Source organism: Chiloscyllium plagiosum, unplaced genomic scaffold (genome assembly GCF_037043375.1).
Source record: "Chiloscyllium plagiosum isolate Xiang-an unplaced genomic scaffold, Cpla_swu_hap1 HiC_scaffold_2, whole genome shotgun sequence".
Lineage (NCBI taxonomy): Eukaryota > Metazoa > Chordata > Chondrichthyes > Orectolobiformes > Hemiscylliidae > Chiloscyllium > Chiloscyllium plagiosum.
The window spans coordinates 30,544,456-30,569,581 of NW_028270140.1; the positions used below are offsets into that span (position 1 = coordinate 30,544,456).

At 41.9% G+C, this 25,126-nt stretch overlaps 1 pseudogene; it reads right to left on the reverse strand.

Annotated features, from left to right (window-relative positions):
- Nucleotides 1-3,532: 3,532 nt before the first annotated feature.
- On the reverse strand, nucleotides 3,533-25,126 carry LOC148151846 (uncharacterized; annotated as a pseudogene).

The following is a 25,126-nucleotide window of genomic DNA, read 5'->3' on the forward strand; positions in this document are numbered from 1 at the left end:
ATGGGTTTGGAAGGTGCTATCTTGGAAGGCTCTGCAAGTTGCAAGCAAAACTAGATTCAGCCTTTACATCGACCCCACAACACCCTCCTTAAAGACTAATGGCAGATCCCAAGGACTGAACTCTGAACTCTGACCACCTTTGATGACCAACTCCTAGACTTGACTGACCTAATCTCTGACATTTGTCTTTGCAACTCTCAAATGGACAATACATCATTCCCCTGACTGCTTGCAATGGCCCTACAGGAATGACTATTTCCCACTCCCCAGACTATATTTGGACAGATTCCCTGACTATGACTGACACAAGTGTTTGTCTCACAATGGCCAAGCTCTGAACTGTCTGTGGATTGTGCCCAGACTTGATGCTACCAGGATCCCCTGACAGACAGTCCCTCTTAAGACTAATGACTAGTGCTCACCCAGTTTATAATATGTCCATTAGGTTATTTGCTGTGTGCTTGCTGTGTAGACAGTTGGCAGATGCTGTAAGTGTTAGATTGATATCTCACTGTACTATCCAGCAAAACATTCTCCCCCAGATAGATCACTTCTGATAAGCACAACAAACAGTCAGATTGTGTGCTGCAAAAAAGAGCATGTTGATGTGGCAGTACTCAGAACCTTTGAACTCTGGCTGAAGTGCCAATGTGCTAACAGGGCATAGCATGGCATGGCAAGGTATGGGTGCTGCAAGCTTGGAGGAAAATGTTAAGTGAGAGAGTGCTAAGGGAGCAAGGGAGCAGTCCTGAGATACATCTTGATCCATTTGTGAACTGGGTTCCTGTCCATATCTTCAAAGTATCCTTAGAGCAGCCTTTCAATGTTAGTTGTCTGACACCCTGCAATGCAGCTCAGTGCTTCCTAAGTATTGTAAAAATGGATCAGAGAGGAGCTACAAAGATTGCAATTTGTTGGCAAATGTCAGGCGCAAATATCTGTGGATAAAAGGTGCTTGTAGCTGGTGCCCACGCATCATATCCTAAGATACTATTTGATTCCGAGCCACACGGAGGCTTGTCCTAGCCAGCGGCAAGCTGAAGTTGCCAAGTACCTGCTCTGGCTTCCATATTGAGAATTCTCAAGATTTAGGTTGCATTTGGTAAGATGTTAATGAGGTAAGTTGTGGTGTTAATATGGCAATTGTACTGCAATTTAGACCAGCTGATGTCAATGACTCCCAGTAAGAATGTAGAATGACTGAAAGCACAGTACAATTCTTACCGCATTCCAGACATTGTGATAAGTGACGTGGCCCTCAATTCAGAAGTGAAGAATTCAGGCACTTCATAAAGGATTGGGAAATTCAACACCGTTAATCATCTCCACGCTATGTCCAGTCAAGTGGAAGCATTGATGCACTGTGAAAATAGCCAAAAGGATCATAAAGAAATAAAGTAAATCTAACACACACTATACAAATCAAACCTTCAGTGGAGAAATACACCTAATGAAAACACAGGAAGTAATCCAGTCAAAGACTATGGTCACACTGCACCCAAACTACTTTTCCAATAGTAAAAAAGATTAAACCAGAAGTTCTACCAGGTGTGTGACAAGGTGAAACGATAGAAAGCCAACTTTAACATTGTTAGAACTATCAAATCATTGTCAGAGCTAGGAGAATGGGTTAAATTGCAACATTCAATAGTCTCAATCAAAGTCAGCCTACTTAGCAATTTGGGGCCTGTGTTGACCAAATATCATCTCAATCATGCACAGTAAATGACCAGATAAATTTCCACAACTACAGATATCTATACACAACTTAGAGGAGCTGTTCCTTTATTGCTAGGAAGATATGATATCACCACTGGCAGAAAGTACACTGTAACACACCATGGAGAAGGATCAAGCAGACAAACGGCAATACAATGTATGCGTGTACCATGAGGTACAATGTGTGCACAATTTAAAGGTACGTATACAATGCGTATGTAGAGTTAGATGGTAGTGGAACTGACTAGAATTGATACATTGTTCTGTTATGAATAATAACTTTCTTTGTGACCATATAGTTTAGATAAGTTTCATACCTGATAACTACAATGATTGTGCATGCATTTTTTTTCTATGAAGAAGGGGGATGGTTAGGGAAATACAATTGTACCTTGAGTGTACTGGTTGGCTTGCCAAAGCCATGTGACATCCAACTGTGTGGTAAGTGCCTTTGAGGGCAATTTGTGACAGTCATACACAAATCAGAACAAGATGGATCTGTTGTCAATGCCCTATTTCTGAACATTCAATCCTCCACTGATTTGAGCCATGTGTCATTTATTGCAACTGCCTTATTTATTTGATTACTCAGTCCGGCTGAAATCTCGCAGGACTGCCTGTGCTCTGTGAAAATGATTTAAGATACTTTTATTTAGTTTCCATATCCCAAATCATTTTACTGAAAAATGCAAATACGTACTCATACAGGTAAACGATGGAAATACTAGAGAAATTGGATTTGTATTATGTCAATCATTATTTGACTATGTCTTAACAACCTTATGGCAACACTGTAATATAAGTCATGCAAAGAATATAATCATTCTGCTTGCATTCAATTTGTATGTACATTCAGTAGTGATTCAATTCAACAGCTGGATCAGTGACAGGTAAAGAAGTGCGTGATGAGTCATGTTTGCATGTTGCTAACCACTTTAAGTGGCAGCTGTGCTGTGGTCAATGACCAAAAGGTTCATATACTTTTTGAATTAGCTGCAAATGTTTTTCTACATCAATACTTTCACCCTTTTTTGTGGCCCTGAAAAGTGTTATATCATCTCATTTCAACAGTTTAATTGAAATACTCACCTTGGATGGAAGATATTGTGTGCAGATCCAGATTCTGAGACACCTTGTTGCAAAAGGAGTGCTGACACAACTCCACTTTGCATGTTATGACAAGTCACGAAGTTTTCATGATTCAACTGTTTAATATATATTATTTGAGTACTGAACTTGAGTATTACTGAGAAAATACATAATCTGTCAAAGCTTTTCATCGTGAACTCCTTAGGACAATTTGCAAGAATATCAATTCACCAAGAAAAGCAATATTTATGCCACATTACTGCAGACTGTTGATTTGATGGCAAGTTTTTCTGATTTGTTAGAGGAATTGCCAGCCAAATGGTGACTATTAATGCTAATATAATGATGGATCAGATTCCTAAGTATTCATAGTCATTTTCACTTTTAATTCCGAAATGTGCTTTTTAAAAAAGATGACCCATACAAAGAAAAGAAAAGCTGTAGATATAAATTCAACGACTGTGGCAAAGTCCTGTGTGAAGCCTGGGGAATGCTACACCTGTAAGGGGTACGGGAAATTTCAAACAGGGAGAGAGTCAACACAATGAAATATTGAGGGCATTCAACCATTCTCAGTCAATAGCTATCTCTTGCAGACATGTCTGTTTCACCCAAGGAGTATACAGTAGTCCACACACAGACAACCCCCCACCCCCATAGTCATGGGGAATATGTTCCAAGCCCTGCCGCAGAAGCCAGAAACCGCGGGTAGGAGTGAATCCATTCATTTGAGCGGTAAACTGGTGCCTGGTTCTGGAAGGTGCCCTATAATATGTTCGGGCCATGGTAAACTGAACCTGCGGAAATTGATTCCGCGGATATGGCGGTCGCCCTGTATAATAAAAGAGTTAAAAACTGAATGCAATTGACTGGATGTCTTCATGTGCAGTCTGAGAGCCATAGCTTTAAGAATTGCCATTTAATGAGCCCTGAACTGTGAGTTAAAAAAAAGAACAAGACTCTAATTCTGAATGCTGGAATTCAGTAACTAACCAAAAAAATCAGAACAATAGAATTTACACTGGAACATGTTAAACTATCTTACTTTCATATGAGCATTTTCATGCTTGCATTGCTCCAGACAACAAACTCAATGTAAACCAGATGAATAGTACCTCATTTTCTAACTAGGCATTTTACAGCATCTAGGGCTCCATAACTTCATAATATGATTTCCAGCCTCTATTTTTGTTACACTCCATCCCTCACTGAACACCTATGCAACTTGAGTCATCCCTTGTTTGTGTCATTATAAACCAGATCAAATCCCCTCAAAGAATGTTAAGAAAATAGTCTAGTCCCTCACTTTTTCTTATTTTAGTGGTAAGTGTAAGGCGTGGTGTTTCAGATGCAATTCGATTGGTCAAACCGATGAAAGGTTACCACATTTGAAACAAAACACTTTATTCAGATACTATAATTAATGTACAGACAAAATAAAAATAAAAGAAATGAATTGGCTTAACTGTAACTGCAACAAAATGCTTAACTACATAATATTTATTAACTATTCCTGATTAACTGTTCCAATAAAGTAACATCCCACAAACACATCATTAGCAAAGGCAAATTCAGTAAAATAGATTGTCTCGCATGTAATTCTAGGTGCAAGAAGAGAATCCCAGCTTTTAGCTGTAACAGAGAAAGGAATAAGAGGTACCACATCCAACTTCAGGTCACAGGCAACTAGTACTGAAGGATTAAACTAAAAAAAGTCTTGATTCAGTACAAGCTTGACCCCACCCATTCAAGCTACTTCTATTGTATCAGCACTTTTTTAAAACCCAAAGGCCTTGCAATGTTTTTACTTTATTGGCTTTGAACAGAATACTTGGCAAGTCTGTCTCCAACTTTCTTCGAAAAAAAATCCCAGAACAAAATACACCCCTTAAAGCCGTAGTATTCTCACACCTAAGCATGCAAACATTCACTACTACAGTCCATTTTAATCCATTTTATTTCTTGCTGCGAAATACCTCCATGTTCTTCCATGAAAGTCATGACAATATGTTGGCAATTATGTTCTCTTGCCCTGCCACGTGTATAATTTTCAAATTGAATGGCTGCGATAATAAGTTCCATCTAAACAGTTTGGTATTTTTGTCCTTAAAGTTTTCCAAAAACTTTAACCAGTAATAATCAGTATAAACAATTGCCCCAGTCATATCACTGGCAATATAAATGTTGAAATGTTGTAACGCCAACACCAAGCTCAAGGTCTTTTCTCAATCACAGAATATTTCTGTTGATGATTATTCAATCTTCTGGAAAAATGCCCAGTAGGTCTTTCTACTTACTCGCCGTCTTCTTGCAAAAGTACAACACTGACACCTGCACTGATTACTACCTTGAATGGCTTTGCGTAGTTAGTTGTGGCTAACACTGGGGTAGTGGTTAACACAGCTTTCAGGCTGTCAAATGCCTTCTGACATTCTTCCATTTTCTGCACTTACTCAACAAGTCAGTCAGTGGAGCAACCACTCTGCTAAAGGTCAGCACAAGTTTCCAAAAGAAACCATTCAGTCCCAGAAATTGTACTACTTCGGTCTTCATCGATGGTATGGGAATCTCTCCAATAACATTTACTTTCATATCACATGGGGCCATTTGCCCATGTCCAATAACATAACCCAGGAACGTGACTTGGGCTTTTGCGAGCTCACTCTTAGCCAGGTTAATCACCAAACCGCTTCCCAAAGTTAATTGAACAATTCCAACAGATGCTCTAAATAATCCTTCCATGTGTGATTAAAAATCACTAGTTCATCGATGTCCACCATACAATTGGGTAATCCTGAAATGACTTTATTAGCTAGTCTTTTGAAGGGCTTATGCCCGAAACGTCGATTCTCCTGCTCCTTTGATGCTGCCTGACCTGCTGCGCTTTTCCAGCAATACATTTTTAAGTCTTTGAAATGTGGCTGGCTCATTTTTCATACCAAACAGCATGATTTTAAACTGGTACAGTCCATTCAGCATCACAAGCAACCAAACTTTCATTTGCTCTTTCAGGTAAAGGTGCCTGCCAATATCCTCTGAGTAAGTCCAAATTTGAAACGTAAGTTGCTTGTCCCACATTCTCAATACAGTCATCCAAATGTGGCTTAGGGTATGAATCAGAATTTGTCCACACATAATCATTGGGTATCATCTGGATCTGGCACCATTACTATGAGTGAGCTCCATTGCTGCAACTCACATTAACTTTATTGTCTTTGCGTATGCATTCTATCTCTTTCAACCTGTGCCATCTTTAAAGGGTTAAGCCTATGTTCATTGCTGTCCAGCCAACTCACCTGTGATATTTACTCTTTCCCTTAAATTTGACACATAGTCCAAATACGTAGTCTCTGAACTCCGACTCATCAATTTCTCCTTAATTAATTTCAATGGTCCTCTCACCTCATGCTCAAAAACTAAATTAAATGGACTAAATTTAGTTGATTCATTGGGTGTATCCCTAATTGCAAAAAGTACAAATAGAATTCCTTTATTCCAGTCCTCTGGATAGTCCGGACTATAAGCCCTTAGCGTGGTTTATAAAATTTAATTCCTCTGTTCTAATGTTGCTTGCAAATCTGAATGGTACATCATGGACTTGAATTGTTTTATTCCTAAGCTATTCATAACTTCCTTAAAAAATGTTGATGTAAAATTTGAACCTTGATCCGATTGTATCTCTGTGGGTAGTCTTCATCTAGTAAAAGATTTGAGTAACACTTCTACGATCTTTTTAGCCGTGATACTGTGTAATGGAATGGCTTCTGGAAATTCTAATAGACACAACCATTGTGGTTAACAAATTCTGATTCCCACTTTTTCTTTAGGTAAGGATCAATGCAATCAATTAAGACGCTTATAAAAGGTGCCTCAAATGCAGGAATGGGTATTAAGGATGCTGGTTTCATCACTGCCTGAGATTTTCCAATGTCTAGCAAAATTCAACCATATTTTTATACAGTCAACATCAAATGTTTTTTATATTTTGGTTTGAATTTTCCTTACTCTCAAATGACCTCCTAATGATAATTCAGGTGTTACCCGCAACACCATCTTTCTATAACCCACCAGCAAAACAAATTGATGAACTTTTGAATATGTGTTGGTCTCTATTTCCTCATCAAGACTTCATTTTTAGGATAGTAACATTCTGTGATACATTCAGGTTCTTCTTCTGTGTATGTCTTTTGATACAACTACATTAATCTTTCATCTTTCCGTTGTAATTCAGTTAATTCCTCTGATCTGAAAATATCCACTTTGACCTCCATCTGTTCTTGTCTTTTTCCTCAACCATTTGATCAAACATAGTTTCTGATAATTGAACTTCAACTTCTTCATCTTTATTCCTTGATTTCTTCACCTGTTTCAGCCTGTGGCTTTGTGATCTTATTACCACACAGTCAGGAAAAATCCCAAGATTTTCCTCTGACACCTCAGTTGCCTGATTTTCCACTGGCTTTTCAACCACAGTAGGCATGACTCAGAATTCCCAGCCTCGGAACTCCCTGGCTTGGACCTGACTGCCTCAGAACTCTCAGCCTTCAAACTCCTCACATGACTCACATCTGTGATCCAGCTATATCATTACCAAGGAAAGACTTTTTTTCCAGAACCAAGAATTTCACTGTTACTCCAACCACCACTTCACCACATTTCACCAGATTCTCCAACCTCACTTTATACCATGGAATACTGCTCTTCTCATGATGGATTCCACATATTACAACCTTTTCTGGCTGTACTCGCTCTTAATTACATATCTACTCATCTCTTACCATTAAAGGATAACTTGCTTCCATATCCCATATCCAAGATGGCAGTGGACTAGTAGGCACCTGCCGCAGTTTGTCTGCTCCATCTGTTCACAATTTTATTTCTCTCTTTTTTTTCTTTTCTTTTGTCTTTTCTTGCTCCTTTTCTCTCTTCTCAGCCTCAGCACTCCCAGCCTTAGAACTCACAGCCATGGAACTCTCAGCCTTGGAATTCCAGGCCTCTAAACTCAAGGCCTCCAACTTTGCAGCTCCGGAACTCCCAGCTGTGAAACTCCTGGTTTCTGGCTTTCTGGTCTCCGAACACAAATCTTGCGACCTCTGACCTCCCAGCCTCCGGCCTTGCAACCTTAGAATTCCCAGCCTCGGAACTCCCTGGCTTGGACCTGACTGCCTCAGAACTCTCAGCCTTCAAACTCCTCAGCACAGACCCAACGAGGTGGCATCTCGACCCAGCATGGCAGTCTCTTGGTCCAGCATGCCCATCTACTGGCTCAGCATGGCATCCCCTTGGCCCAATTGGCAATCTCCCAGCGGCCCAGCAAGGTGGTCTTCAGGCAGTATGTGGCCTCCTCTCTGTCTGTCATGGTGCCCTCTCAGCCCAGCATGGCAATCTCCCAGTGGCCAAGAATGGTGATCTTCGGGCAGTACGTGGCAGTCTCTCGGCCTGGCATGGTCTTGGTGTGGACATCCGGTCTCAGGGAAGCTGGATGTCAATGTGAATTGGGTCAGAAGAACCTTTTTCTGTACTTTTCCTTAATTTTATAATTTATTTCAATATCTGCAACACTGCAGATTCTATTACTTCTCCATTTTCCCCTGAATGGTAACTGCAAAAGCTACAACTTTAAGACTACTATAAGCTGCTACTCACACACTTTTCGCTGTACTTATTTGAGTACATGTGACAATAAAACTAATTCTAACTCCCTTAAAGTCTGATTTGCTTTACCTACTCCTTCTGGCGTACTTGAGTAAACCTTACCCATACAAGTAAATTCTTTAAGGAGATCTGACACTTTCTTCTCAGCCAACCCCTGACCGGCTTGTACATTCTTTTGCAGCTTTTTAGCTTCCATTGTGTTTTCCTTTACAGCTTCAACAAAACACACTGACTTATTCTGCTTTCCCACATCCATCTTCCCTGTGCTTTTTCTAAACCACATTGCAACTTCATGTGGTCTACTTTATTACAGGGAAAACACCTGAGTTTTTTTCCACTTCCCTTTCCCCCTCATGGATTTCCTTTTTAACATGTGGTAAAATATCTTTACTACCCTCAATAAGATCTCCTTTTCCCTTACCACCTGAGGATTTCTCTTTTCCTCAATTTCTATCCCTCACAGATTAAAACTGATGTCAGAAGCCCAACATTGATTTACGAAGCAACTCATAATTATCTGCCATTTCCACTGCTATTCTTTCAGTCTTACTTCAGCAAGTGATTTTTTGAACTCCTCCAAAATAATCATCTGTTGAAGAACATTAATTTCAAAGGTAAAAACAATGACTGCAGATGCTGGAAACCAGATTCTGGATTAGTGGTGCTGGAAAAGCACAGCAGTTCAGGCAGCATCCGAGGAGCAGTAAAATCGATGTTTCGGGCAAAAGCCCTTCATTTATCTCTCCACCCTTCAGGAATACAGGCAGAGTGCCTGAAGGGTGGAGAGATAAATGAGAGGAGGGTGGGGGTGGGAGTAAAGTAGCATAGAGTACAATAGGTGAGTGGGGGAGGGGATGAAGGTGATAGGTCAGGGAGGAGGATGGAGTGGATAGGTGGAAAGGAAGATAGGCAGGTAGGACAAGTCATGGGGACAATGCTGAGCTGGAAGTTTGGAACTGGGGTGAGGTGGGGGAAGGGGAAATGAGGAAACTGGTGAAGTCCACATTGATGCCCTGGGATTAAAGTATTCCGAGGCGGAAGGTCAGGCGTTCTTCCTCCAGGCGTCGGGTGGTGAGGGAGCGATAGTGAAGGAGGCCCAGGACCGCCATGTCCTTGGCAGAGTGGGAGGGGGAGTTGAAATGTTGGGCCACAGGGCGGTGTGGTTGGTTGGTGCGGGTGTCCCAGAGATGTTCCGTAAAGCGCTCTGCTAGGAGGCATCCAGTCTCCCCAATTTAGAGGAGACCGCATCGGTAGCAACGGATACAATAAATGATATTAGTGGATGTGCAGGTAAAACTTTGATGGATGTGGAAGGCTCCTTTAGGGCCTTGGATGGAGGTGAGGGAGGAGGTGTGGGCGCAGGTTTTGCAATTCCTGCGGTGGCAGGGGAAGGTGCCAGGATGGGATGGGGGGTTATAGGGGGGCGTGGACCTGACCAGGTAGTCACGGAGGGAACGGTCTTTGCGGAAGGTGGAAGGCGGAAAGGGGTGGGGAGGCAAATATATCCCTGGTGGTGGGGTCCGTTTGGAGGTAGCGGAAACGTCGGCGGATGATTTGTTTTATGCGAAGGTTGGTAGGATGGAAGGTGAGCACCAGGGGGGTTCTGTCCTTGTTACGTTTGGAGGGGTGGGGTCTGAGGGCGGAGGTGTGGGATGTGGGCGAGATGCGTTGGAGGGCATCTTTAATCACGTGGGAAGGGAAATTGCGGTCTCTAAAGAAGAAGGCTACCTGATGTGTTCTGTGGTGGAACTGGTCCTCCTGGGAGCAGATACAGCGGAAGCAGAGGAATTGGAATACAGGATGGCATTTTTGAAGGAGGTAGGGTGAAGAGGTGTAATCCAGGTAGCTGTGGGGGTCGGTGGGTTTGTAAAAAATGTCAGTGTCAAGTCGGTCGTCATTAATGGAGATGGAGAGGTCCAGGAAGGGGAGGGAGGTGTCAGAGATGGTCCAGGTAAATTTAAGGTCAAGGTGGAATGTGTTGGTGAAGTTGATGAATTGCTCAATCTCCTCACGGGAGCACGAGGTGGCGCCAATGCAGTCATCAATGTAGCAGAGGAAGAAAGGCCTTTTCCACCTATCAAAATTACTTCAAACTCAATGACAAGATTACCTCCTTAGTTTTCTAAAATGCTCTCTATAGGCTTCTAGTACTAGGTTAGATTAGATTCCCTACAGTGTGGAAACAGGCCCTTCGGCCCAACAAGTCCACACTGACCCTCCGAAGAGTAGCCTACCCAGTCCCATTTCCATCTGACTAAAGTATCTAATGCTATGGGCAATTTAGCATGGCCAATTCACCTGACCTGCACATCTTTGGACTGTGGGAGGAAACCAGACGAAATCCACGCAGACACTGGGAGAATGTACAAACTCCACACAGACAGTTGCCTGAGGCTGGAATTGAACTTGGGACCCTGGGTGCTGTGAGGCAGCAGTGCTAACCACTGAGCCGCCTGAACTCATATGCCCTTAAGATGGCATTTTTCACCTTATCATATTCCCCAGATACCTCCTCTGAGAGTGATGCAAATGTTGCTCTACCTACCAACATCGTTTGAATTAACAATACATCATGGTCACCATGTTTGTTTCGCCACTTTCTCAAATGAAAAGGGCTTTTACATCCTTCTCGTTGAACTTTGGCAATGCTGGGACATATTTAAACAGATCTCCACCAGGCCTTTGGCTTCAATGGGATTGCTTTCCATCACTGTCCTCATCACTACTCATACCTTCCCCCTCTACCTCTGCCATTCAATGCAAATTTGAGTTTTCCATTCCGATCTCTGAATTTCAAAAATTCTCTCTTTCGCCCATTTTTCTGCTAGAGTCTTCCTTTCCTTTTCTTTATCTCTCTGCTTTTAACCATAATTCAAACTGTTTCAATTCCTTTTCATATTCAAGCTGCTTCATTGGCAATTGAATTTTAGCCATTTCTGATGATTCAGGTGGCATTTCCAACAATCTTAAATGTTGAGCTATTACTGCAATTAGCTCCCCTTTTCGCAAAAATAAAGGCAACTCCAGCTTGTCTGCAATTCCAAAAGCTTTGAGTCATAGAGTCATAGAGATGTACAGCATGGAAACAGACCCTTCGGTCCAACCTGTCCATGCCGACCAGATATTCCAACCCAATCTGGTCCCACCTGCCAGCACCCGGCCCATATCCCTCCAAGCCCTTCCTATTCATATACCCATCCAGATGCCTCTTAAATGTTGCAATTGTACCAGCCTCCACCACATCCTCTGGCAGCTCATTCCATGCACGTACCACCCTCTGCGTGAAAAAGTTGCCCCTTAGGTCTCTTTTATATCTTTCCCCTCTCACTCTAAACCTATGCCCTCTAGTTCTGGACTCCCCGACCCCAGGGAAAAGACTTTGTCTATTTATCCTATCTATGTCCCTCATTATTTTGTAAACCTCTATAAGGTCACCCCACGGCCTCCGATTCTCCAGGGAAAACAGCCCCAGCCTGTTCAACCTCTCCCTGTAGCTCAGATCCTCCAACCCTGGCAACATCCTTGTAAATCTTTTCTGAACCCTTTCAGGTTTCACAACATCTTTCTGATAGAAAGAAGACCAGAATTGCACGCAATATTCCAACAGTGGCCTAACCAATCTCCTGTACAGCCGCAACATGACCTCCCAACTCCTGTACTCAATACTCTGACCAATAAAGGAAAGCATACCAAAAGCCTTTTTCAATATCCTATCTACGTGCAACTCCACTTTCAAGGAGCTATGAACCTGTATTCCAAGGTCTTTTTGTTCAGCAACACTCCCTAGGACCTTGCCATTAAGTCCTGCGAAGATTTGCTTTCCCAAAATGCAGCCCTTCGCATTTATCTGAATTAAACTCCATCTGCCACTTCTCAGCCCATTGGCCCATCTGGTCAAGATCCTGTTGTAATCTGAGGTAATCCTCTTTGCTGTCCACTACACCTCCAATTTTGGTGTCATCTGCAAACTTACTAACTGTACCTCTTATGCTCGCATCCAAATCATTTATGTAAATAACAAAAAGTAGTGGACCCAGCACCGATCCGTGTGACACTCCACTAGTCACAGGCCTCCGGTTTGAAAAACAACCCTCCACCACCACCCTCTGTCTTCTACCTTTGAGCCAGTTCTGTATCCAAATGGCTTTGATGATTTTCTGTAAAACTGCCGAAGTGACTTCTTCAACCCCCAAGAAGCTCTTATTGGCTGAAAGAGCCATTACTACACAGGTCACACTCGATTTAAACCAAGCAAATTCAATACCCGAAAAGAGAACACTAACACTCACCACTCACTGCCTTTGAGTCCAATAATCCTAAATCCAAACTGGAATGAAAGATTTTGATCCTGCAGGAACCCCAATTTACTATGGACCAGACCAAACGTTCTCAAAATATATTAAGAATATCGACTAGCCCCTAACATTTTCTTATTTAAAGCAAAGTGTAAGGCTATGTGTTCTGGGAATGCAATTCGATTGGTTAAACTACCAAGCTTGAAACAAAACATATTTTGTTCATGCACTATAATTAAAATACAAGCAAATTGAAAAGAAATTAATTGGCTGAATTGTAACTCTAAAGAAATGCTGAACCACTTAATGTATTTCGTAACTACTACTACTTAACTGTTCCAATATAATAACACCCCATAAACACACCCTTGGCAAAGGCAAATTCGGTAAAATAGGTTGTCTCACATGTAATTCTAGCTGCATGAAGAAAACCCCACCTTTTAGCTGTAACAGAGAGAGGAATAATACTCCAGAAACTGCTACTGAAGTCAACAACTAAAACAAGATCCTGGTTCTGTAGGGTCTAGACCCCAACTATTCAGCTGATTCTATTGTGCCAACTTTATAAAATAACCCAAAGCCACACAAGTTGTTTATTTTACTGGCATTGGGGCAGAGTGCTTGTCATCTCTGTCTCAACCTTGCTTCATTAAAAAAAAAGACAAAATATACCTCCAAAAGCCACAGTATTGTCACAATGTCTTATAAGTGGCCAAGAAGCTTGGAGTAGTGAATTATCTGATTGAAACTCTAAAGTGGGTAAAAAGCAAAGGCTGTATTTTGTAAACATGATTAAACAATGCCTCCACTGAGAAAGGAACAAATAGGTAATGGTCTGCACCAATGCCACTGACTGACTGGATGAAGGTATCAGCGGGAATGAACTGGGGGCGGTTACATAGGTGAGGTCCATCTTGAACCTCCTATAAGCAACTAACCAATGCAGAAATACTAACAAACTCAGACTCCTTATTTAACAACCTAGGTGCAGAATGACAATCAGACTTAACATGCTGCTCACTGCATTCAAGAATTTATGTAGAGACAAGCCAGGGTGCATTACTCTAGCTCGACATGATGCAGATGTAGAAGAGGGCCCTCCCATAAGGCTACATCCCTGTTGACCACATCCAGAAAGGTTGGTCCTGGTTTGAAAGGTGATTAACAGCATGATGCTGTACCAATAATGGATCCTATCCGCAGTAGCTGGAGCTCCCAGCTGTGTTCATGCACAAGCCAGGTGGCTCCACTATTATCTGCATTAACTGCTGAAAAGTTAATGTAGTGACCAGACCCAATTCCTATACCCTGGCTGAAAGACTTTTTATACATATATAGATATATATATATATATATATATATATGTTAAGTTATGCTGATTACATTAACAAGATAGATTTTCTTATGCACTGGCAAGTTCCTCTGACTCTATATTTAAAAATAATCTCAGTCAATATCAATTTGTATCATTTGGACTCTGAAATGCCACAGACACTTCCAAAAGTATATGAACTGGAGGATGAATATATGCAGAGGACAAAGGGTTTTCTCCCAAGCTAAGAAAAAACCTCTCTCTCTCTCTTTTTGTAAATTGTTCCCAGTTCCAAGCTGTTCAGTCACTTGAGAGACAATCACTCAGTTGCTGGCAGGCACAAAAATTTCTATCATTGATAACTGATCTCTAGTCCATTGATCAATGAACTTATCATTGTCATCAAAAGCTGCATCTGCACATCCCCTCAGTTCCAAACCATCAAACATCAATTACTACCTGCTCAAAGAGTTACATACACAATGCCTGGCATGGGTGTCAGATCAGTTGCTTTCAAAATGTGCAGTTATCTTTTTAAATACTGGTTTTAAAATAGCCCTTTCTCATTTATAGTGTCATAGAGATGTACAGCATGGAAAGAGACCGTTCAGTCCAACTCGCCCATGTCGACCATTTAGATATCCTAAATTAATCTTGTCCCATTTGCCAGCACTTGGCCCATGTTCCTCTAAACCTTTCCTATTCATATACCCATCCAGATGCCTTTTAAATGTTGTAATTATACCAGCCTCCACCACTTCCTCTGGCAGCTCATTCCAAATACACATTACCCTTTGAGTGAAAAAGTTTTCCCTTAGGTCCCTTTTAAATCTTCCCCCTCTCACCTTAAACTATACCCTCTAGTTCTGGACTCACCCAACCCAGGGTAAAGACATTATCTATTCATCCTATCCATGCTCTCATGATTTTATATACCTTTATAAGTTCACCCCTCAGCCTCTGATGCGCCAGGGAAAACAGCCTCGGCCTATTCAACTCTCCCTATAGCTCAAATCCTCCAACCTTGGCAACATCCTTATAAATCTTTTCTGAACCCTTTCAAGTTTCACAACATCTTTCCGATAGCAAGGAGACCAGAATTACACAGAATATTCCAAAATTGGCCTAAATAAAGTCTTGTACAGCCACAACTTGACCCCTCAACTCCTATACTCAATGCTCTGACCAATAACGGAAAGCAATAACGGAACGCCTTCTTCACTATCTCATCTATCTGAGATTCCATTTTCAAGAAACAACAAACTTGCACTCCAAGGTCTCTGTTCAGCAACACTCCCCAGGACCTTACCATTAAGGTTTCCATGGTTATTAAAGAGTTTTGTTTTATACTTACCAACCCCAAAGACGATACTGGGGGGAGAAAAATCAACACGGTGGTCCTGATAAGACCTCCAGATGGCAGAGTTTTGCTTAACCCCTGACTGTTACCTTTTCATTTACTTCTACACCCTCTTGTTCTCTAAATTGTAACAGCAATGCCCACCACTGCTGGGCCATCCTTAATTTGTCCGTGAGCGCAGCTATAGCTTCCTCCAGTAAAATGGTGGAGCCAGTCCCATTATGCCCATAAGACCATAAGAAATTGGCACAGGGGCAAGATGTTTGGCTGCTCAAGCCTTATCCACCATTCAATAAGGTTGTGGCTGATCCAACATTCCTCATACCCATTCTCTGCACTTCCCCTGTAACCTTTGATTCACTCACTAATCAAGAATCTGCCTATCTCAGTTAAGACTGCCTGCAGTTTGGGTTCAGGACTCCCAGTATGTCTCAGTAACAAAGCAAGTGGCAGGCAAATCCTTTGCTTTCCATTTAAAATCCTTTCTGATCGTTCCATTGAATTAATTTATGGAGTATGGACAGCTTTACTGGTATATTTTTAATTATCATGCTTCTTCATAAAATAATTGGTCGATTGTTATTGTAAAGTTCCAATATGATCTATCTTGTAGCTTGCTTAAGCAAGTTAACTCTCTAAAGCAGCCATTCTCAGCAGGGGCCATATGGGCCCCTTAGGGGTCCTGGCACATAGGAAGAGCGTCACAGACTGAAAACTGTGAGAAGGGGAGCCCCAAGGCCTTGGTAACTGAACCAAAGCAACAACCTTCATTGGAGTCAATAGTTTCCCTCCTATTTACGATATCTTCCCAACACACCATTTTAATTCAGCACACCAGGTAAATTAATTGTTTAAACTCCTCCCACACAGCCACACTTTAGAGTCAGTCGCAAATCAGACTACATCGGGTCAACATGTTCAATCAAGTGTTCTCAAATCCATTATCGCAATACTACATTACCCAAAGATCAGCCTTTTTTAAATCTACTTCATTTGTTCATTATTTTCCATGCAAGAAGTACCTCATGATTATTTTTATTATTTTCAGAAATAATTCTTCCCATGAGTTCCTTGGTGAAACAAAGTGTCGGCAGCTCTCAGCAGAATACTTATCGTATGGTTTCATCATATCTCTGCAAAACCCATCTTTGCCCGTAGGTTTGAACTGCATGACCAAGCTCAAGGATTGCATTAGGCCTGATTGATGTTTAACTTCATACAGTCTATTTTTTCGATTTGTCCAGTATGTCGGAATGTTCAAGTTTACTTTCTGTTCAATAATAAATGATTTTCTATGTACCTGTTCATGTTGTATCCCTGTTTGAAAGGGGGAGCCTGGAACCTGAGAAGAGCTCCTAAGGGGACTGTGGCCAAAAAATGGTTGAGAATTACTGCTGTAAACAATGGAATAAACTTGGAATAATAATTTATGTCCCCATGTAAAATAAGTCATGTTAGTTGTATTTATCTAATAATCAATCACACATCAGGGATTTATTTTTTTCTGTAAAATAGTTTATTTAAAACATTCAAAGATAATTATAAGTAATGGATCAGGCATTACTTATTGACTTCTGTGTGAGTAGCTTGCAGACGCACAGCAGTCTAACTGCCAGGCAGTCACAATGTTATGTCTTGGCAGCACATGCTTTAAGCCGAGTTTTTGATGCCACAATATGAGTTGGCGTTCTTTAGACTCTGGCTGAGAAACAGGCCAGGTCAAGAATTGTCTTCAGAATTAGGCTTCAATGTAATATAATTTATGATACATTAATATAAAGTAACTATACGTGATAATCATAGATAAATCAAACTCTGACTTATTAGTTAAGGATTAGTCTATTTTGTGCATTCATGTCTCAGTATTCCTGTGAGTCGTCTAGTCTAGATTGATGCAGTCTAGCGGTGTTCTTCCAGAGTGCTGTAACTCTACATGCTCTGTGTTATTTATGTATGTTTTTTTCTTTTTTTTAACTGAGGAGATTCTAAACTCCTGGATTTTTTTCTCACTTTCTCTTCCCCTACAGTACTGAAATACAACAGTAGTGCTTATATTCCCCAGCACTCATCACTCATGTTGTGTGTATAAAGGTGCAAGACATAGTGAAAACACTGAGTGTAAAGAACTTCATTAATATTCTGTGTTATTTAAGTGCAGTGATTTGCGGCTCAGTGACATAAGCACAATGTTTCTCCAGGGTTCTAATGCCCTTACACAACACATTGAGTCCTTAAAGGTGAACTCTGCGAAAGGCAAGATGCGCATACAATAATCTTTACCCTTACAAAAGGAAGTTTATTTATGTAACAAGTCAGCCCAGGATTTGCTCTCATTTTTTGAATAACTTGCTGACACATCCAGATTTAGTGATAGCAAATTTGTCCAGAGGTGTTGTTAATTTCCACAGTCAGTGATATTGTCTATCATTTCTACTTGTATTGTCATATCTTCCTTTCATGTTATTCCAGAATTTGATTATCCTGTGAACTACAGCTAAATTGTGTTCCAAATTAGTTACTGACTAATCTCATTCTTCAAGCTGTTGCATAGGGTTCAAATATTCTTGGCATTTACTGTTGTATTCCTCCATACCTTTCAGCTCATTTGAAGTTCTGGTTTTGCAACCAGAATTCTTTTAATTCTACCAATGTTTTAAGCAGAATGTGAAGTGTCATGAATGGATGTTGACAAAGAATTCTAATCTATAAGAATGTTTAGTGATTATTTTAGAATCACACTAAAAAGACCAATAAAGTTATAACAATGTGACTGGACTTGGCAGAGTGTACTTTTTAGCTGCACCTGCCTTTGCTCCAGTGCACTACCTCTGGCAATGAACTTGTCTATCATATGCCTTACAAAATTGATTGATTAGCTAGGCATTTTCTGTGCAGAAGGTCATACCTCCTGCATTCCTGATGAAGGGCTTTTGCCCGAAATGTCAATTTTCCTGCTCCTCAGATGCTGCCTGACCTGATGTGCTTTTCCAGCAGCACTCTAATCTTGACTCTAATCTCTAGCATCTGCAGTACCCACTTCTGCCTATACCTCCTACAGGTCTCACTATGTTTCAGTGTTCTCATGACTGTGTCAAATTTAAGCTTTGTTGACCTGTGAGAATTGTTTCACACTTACACCCATCCTTCTGTAGCTCTTTAACATCATAGGCAGAACTTTATAGGGGCCTGACCAATGTGGGCTATGGTGAGGATTGTGCCAGAGTCATGTGAAATGTTCAGAGAGGCTTACCTTGATGTCAGGAGCAACGTGCTGTACGTTTTATGCATTTGCTAAGCAATGAGGTGAGTTATCACTAAGTAGTGGCAATTTGCCAATTAAGAAGAATGACAGCTTATTAAATACTTTACTAACACTGCCACTTGCATTTAAAATATTTAGCTTCCTATCTTCCCAAATATGCTGAACAAGCTATACACCAAGTCATCTTGACATTGGAGTCAGAACAGATACCTGGCGACTTCAGCAGTCTGCTGACTGGAGAAGCCTCCATGTTGCTCATCACCAAACAGCATCTCTTTTAGATTAGATTACATTACAGTGTGGAAACAGGCCCTTCAGCCCAACAAGTCCACACCGACCCACCGAAGCGTAACCCACCCATACGCCTACATTTACCCCTTACCTAACACTATGGGCAATTTAGCACGGCCAATTCACCTGACCTGCACATCTTTTGGACTGTGGGAGGAAATTGGAGCACCCGGAGGAAACCCCACACAGTCAGCCGCCTGAGGCGGGAATTGAACCCGGGTCTCTGGCGCTGTGAGGCAGCAGTGCTAACCACTGTGCTGCCATCTCATGGTATGAACCATGGGCACCACCCTTTGACCATGAAGACTGGCACATGTCACTTGCTAACCCTCTTATGAACCTCATGGCACCTCTGCAATTCACTTGCAAGTCGCTCTGGAAGCACAGAGCTGCATGGCAGGCCACACCAGCAACTAGCATTAGAAGGCCGCTAAAAATCTACTTTGCACATACACAGAGGTACCAAACCCATGGAGTGGATCAGGCTGCATCTCAGTGTTGCACGTCTGTCCTCTTAGTGCTTACTGATTTAGCATCTATATGCATGACATAACACTCATCCTTACCTTGCAATGCCCATCCCTGTTCACATGTTGGTGCTTCAGCCAGTACCTAAAAGTACTGCTTTAGGGACAAGCTGTTTTCCTCAGCCATGCAGACTGGCTGCTTTCCTGTTCGAATCTGTCCATGGATGGGGTAGGGTGATATCTTTCTCAGCATACCAAGATGTCAATCTAAAACATGCAGAATGTGCCAACTGTCTGCATGGCAAATGCATTGTATGTTCAATCAAACAAATGGACATCTAAGGAACTGAGGCAGGGGCCTAGTCAGGATGGCGGGGAGGGGTCTCTGCCAGTCAGGGAGTCCTGGAAGTATCATCTATGGTCCAGTCTGCACACAGACCAGGAGCTTGTTGCTGGTTAGTCACTTGCTTGGATCAGACATGTTAGAGGATATGACTGACTACAGTTTGGATAGTGACTGTAGGCCCAGCAGCCACAGTCAGGGTTATTGTGTTTCAATAACCTATTGGCAAACTGCGAACACATTAATAACATTGGGGAACGTTATTGAAGTCGGCCAGTGTCCTAAGGGTCTATGTTTTGATTGTTGAGGCAAGTGCCTCTGCAGAGATACTGGTATTGAGGGGGGTAATGAGAAACACAGCCAAAATGGTTGGGGGAGTCAAGATTGGAGGAAGAAAGGACAGGCATCTGTTGAGGTGGAGTCAGGATGATAGGGAGAAACTCAGTGTGTATGGAACTGCATTGAAACGCAGGGTAAACTATGGGATGGGGATTATTGGAAGTGATCACCACTGTGACCTCCACAGGGGTAACATAGAGGAGATGTAGTTTCAGGACTCAAGGGCCATGGAAGACTGTTGGAGGCAAAATTGAATCGCTACCATGTGTGGAAGGCTATTGGGCTCCTGGCAGGGAAAAGGGGACATAGTAACTCATGGGGCAGTACCTGGTGACTAGGTGGAGCCCAGTGTTGATGGTGACAATGTGAGCTGTGTTCCCAGCCATCACTTGCTGTTTTGCAGATGTGAAATACATGGTAGCAGTGAACCTCGGCTTCTATTTTTATGTTTGCTTTTGCTTACTTGAATAAAAACACACATTTGGAATTGTCCAATTGCTTGCCCTCTATGTGATGTTCCCTTAGGGTAATGACAAGATGCGGTTATCCAGTGGATACTGAAGATAGAGTAATGGTAACTTAGCCTGCGTCCATCTGTGTATGGGTTTTAGAAGGGGATTAGAGTTTGAAATGATACATATCTTGAATTTTGATAATTCATACTTTTATTTGCCTGTGGTGAGAACTGACTTATTTGTAATAAATAGCAGTTTCTTGTTAAGTACAGAAACCTGCTCAGTATTTTCTGTTAGTCTGAATTCATCAGATGATTAAATTGGAGAGTTCAAGGACTTTGATTAAATGTTTAATTTTTATAATAACCCTGAGATTAGTGGAGCTCATATGTCAGCTCATGTGGATCGTGACAATTCTAAAGGCTCTGCATTTCACTTTATCAATAATGATATTATGATCATCAATTTATTGTTGGTATTATGATTAGAATAGTACAATCACTACAATATGGAAGCAGGTCATTCAGCCCAACAACCATCCAACAGCATCTCACCCAGACCCATTCCCCTCACCCAATCCATACAACCTTACGTTTTCCATGTCTAATCCACCTAACCCACATATCTGTGAATTCTACGGGACAATTTAGCATGGCCAATCCACCTAACCCACATCTTTGGACTGTGGGAAGAAACCGAGCACCTGGAGGAAATCCGTGCAGACACAGGGAGAATGTGTAATCAAACCCAGGTCCCTGGTGCTGTAAGGCAGCAGTGCAAACCACTGAGCCATCTTTTTATTTATTCTTATTTACTGTGATAAAAATAGAAAATATTGGAAATGCTCAACCAGTTAATCATCACGTGAGAAGAGAAAAGAAGGCATTTGACATTTGGCTGTTCAAATTTTATCAAAAATCATTAATCATACTTGGTTTTGCATGCTTGAAACTCAACTTTAGTTTTTGGGTGTATAATTGATGACTATAAGTTATTTATGATTCACTATGTACGAGGGCTAAAATTCACTAAACTCACTAACAACAGCTGCCTCATATCAACACACTCATTGTCAACTGACTGAGTAAATCCGCACATAATCATTTGCGCCTCACCCATTTTCATATCATAAAAGCAGCACATATTTGATCAGTTGAGGACTTGATTGATTTGAAAGAAAAGGCTTACTACACTGTGAACTTTAGTGGTCAGCCAGAAATTTGAGAAATATTAACAAATCAGCAAGAAAGAGCTAGATAGCATTGTCTGTCTCAGAAGACAATGACTCTGCCCAGGGTGTATGTCACTTCTGGATTGGACAATGTTTGTGGTGGCTGTATAGAGGCTGTCTTATGAGTGGCATTTCCTTTTCCAGCTGGCACAGAGGTCAACTGAAGCACTGGCTTGAAGTCAACTGATGTTTTTTGCCTTCCAGTGGGCTCCCTTTTCCACTGTCTGATCATTTCTTTCATCCATTGCTTTCTCCAGGCCTGTCCTGACTGCTCCAGGAGGTCTGATCAGCAATGAAGACTTTGTGTGAATCAGTTCCAATCCCAGTCAACTTGAGCGTTCACTTGCACACAATCTTGTGCTGTCGATCGAGGCGACCTGTTCCTCTCATTCCAATAGGAAACTCACAATGGAGCATGCCTTTGGGGATGTGGCTGTGAGTTATGCAACTCTCTTCCCTCCATTACAGACATTTACACCACACACTGCATCTGAAAGGCTAAGATAATTGTGGAAGACCCCACACACCCCTCACTCAAACCCTTCTCCCTCCTGCCATCTGACAGAAAATACCCGAGCATTCAGTCTCTCACGGCCAGATTTTGCAACAGTTTCTTCCCCCAAGCCCTCATGCTCCTTAACACTGTATGATCGAATTCTTTTCCATCTGAAATTCTTTGCACAACATTGATTTTTTTGCTAGAACAATATCTATTAATTATTCTTTTATTACACTGAAATTTGTGTGTTTTGCATTTCTTATGCATTTATGTCGTGTATGATCATGTAGTTTGTGCTGTCCATATAGCACCCTTGGTCCTGGAGGAACGCTGTCTCATTTTTACTGTATCAGTTGTATAGGGTAAAAATGACAAATAAAAGCTACTCTATTCTAATCTAACCTACATGACCCAGCCAAAGGAGCTGCCATTAACACGTGGGGACAAATGTGTCGGGGAGCCTTTCATGCTACTGTTCTTTGTACAAAAGATAAAGCAAAATAAAGTTTGAGAAAATTAGCAAGAATCACAAAAACAAGCAATAAAAACATTTTAAAAAGGAAACCATTGGACCCTTATGTGATGACTAAATAACTCATAATCAGAAATAAGGAAGTGGCAGAGACTTTGACAACTTCTTCCTTACATCATTGTGGTAGAAAAACAGAAGGTCAGAGGCAAAGAGAGGGAGGAACTTAAACACAATCACTAGAGAACAAAGTTAAAAATCACACAACACCAAGTTATAGTCCAACAGGTTTAATTGGAAGCAGTCTAGCTTTCGGAGCGTCGCTCCTTCACCAGGTGGTAGTGGAGGGCTCAGTCCTAACACACAGAATTTATAGCAAAAATTTACAGTGTGATGTAACTGAAATTATACATTGAAACGTTGATTGTCTGTTAAGCCTTTCATCTGTTAGAATACCGTGATAGTTTCACTTCTTTCATGTGTAAATCACAAAACCTTTTTTTAAAAAGTTGCATTCTCGGGTTAGCTGTTAACAATGGTGATAGCTAGACAATATGTTGAAGGTGTTAGCACCCTGTGTTCTCTGTCTATGCCATGATGTTTAGATTGATTCTAATCTAAAAAGTGAGATAATGGAGGTTTACATGAATGCATGCAGTTTTTGAGCAAACTACAATGTAACCCTGCAAGTACAAATTCACCCCATAAAATATATGTGTGCATGTGGGTCTTTGTCTGTCTGTGTGTGTCTGTCTGGGTTGGGGGTTGTGAGTGTGAGAAAGTGTATGTGTATGTGTAGTGAGTGCAGAGTGTCTTAAGTCTGTGAGGGGGTGCGTGTGTGAGTGTGGGAGCGTGTGTGTCTGTAAGGGTGTGTGTGGGTGTCTGTGTGCGCATTGTGTATGTGTGTCTGTGTGTATGTGTGTATAGGAGTGCCTGTGTGTGTGTGAGAGTGTGTGTGTGTAGGAGTATCTGTGTATGTGTATAGTGCAATGGTCACCTGTAATGTGACATGAACCCAAGGTCCCGGTTGAGGCCCTCCCTATGGGTACCGAACTTAGCTATCAGCCTCTGCTCGGCCACTTTTCGCTGCTGCCTGTCCCGAAGTCTGCCTTGGAGGATGGTCACCCGAAGGTCCGAGGCTGAATGCCCTGGAATGCTGAAGTGTTCCCCAACAGGGAGGGATCACTCCTGTCTGTTGATTGTTGTGCGGCACCCATTCATCCGTTGTTGTAGCCTTTGCTCGGTTTCCCCAAAGTACCATGCCTCCGGGCATCCTTGCCTGCAACGTATACGATAGACAAAGTTGGCTGAGTATCTGCCATGTACATGGTGGGAGGTGTTCCCACGTGTAATGGTGGTATCTATGTCCACACTCTGACACGTCTTGCAGCGTCCACCGTGACAGGGTTGTATGGAGTTGTCGTGAGAGCTGGGCAGCTTGCTACGAACAATGATCTGTTTGAGGTTTGGCGGTTGTTTAAAGGCAAGTAGTGGAGGTGTGGGGAAGGTCTTGGTGAGGTGCTTATCCTCATTGATAATGTTTTGCAGGTCACGAAGAACATGGTGTAATCTTTCAGCTCCTGGGAAATACTGAACAACGAAGGGTACCCTGTCGGTTGCAGCACGTGTCCGTCTCCTGAGGAGGTCATTATGGTTCCTTGCTGTGGCACGTCAGAACTGGCAGTCGATGAGGTGGGCATCGTACCCCGTTCTTGTGAGGGCATCCCTGAGTACTTCCAGGTGTCCGTCATATTCTTCCTCATCTGAGCACATCCGGTGTATGCATGGGGCTTGTCCATAGGAGATGGCTGTTTTAATATGTTTTGGGTGGAAGCTGGAGAAGTGTAGCATTGTGAGGTGGTCTGTGGGTTTGCGATAGAGTGTGGTGCAGAGGTGTCCATCCTTGATGGAGATGCATGTGTCCAAGAATGAGACAGATAGTCGAGAGTAGTCCATGGTGAGTTTAATGGTGAGATGAAACTTGTTGATGTCACTGTGTAGTTTTATCAGTGACTCCTCGCCATGGGTCCAGAGGAAGAAAATGTCGTCAATGTACCTGGTGTATAATGTTGGTTGGAGATCCTGCAGAGAGAAGAAGTCTTGTTCAAACCTGTGCATAAAAATGTTGGCATATTGGGGTGCAAATGTGGTCCCCATGGCTGTTCCGTGTGTCTGGATGAAGAACTGGTTGTCAAAGGTGAAGATGTTGTGATCAAGGATAAAGCGGATGAGTTGTAGGATGGTGTTTGGAGATTGGCAGTTGTTGGTGTTGAGTACTGAGGCTGTTGCCACGATGCCATCATTGTGGGGGATGCTGGTGTAGAGTGCGGAAATGTCCAT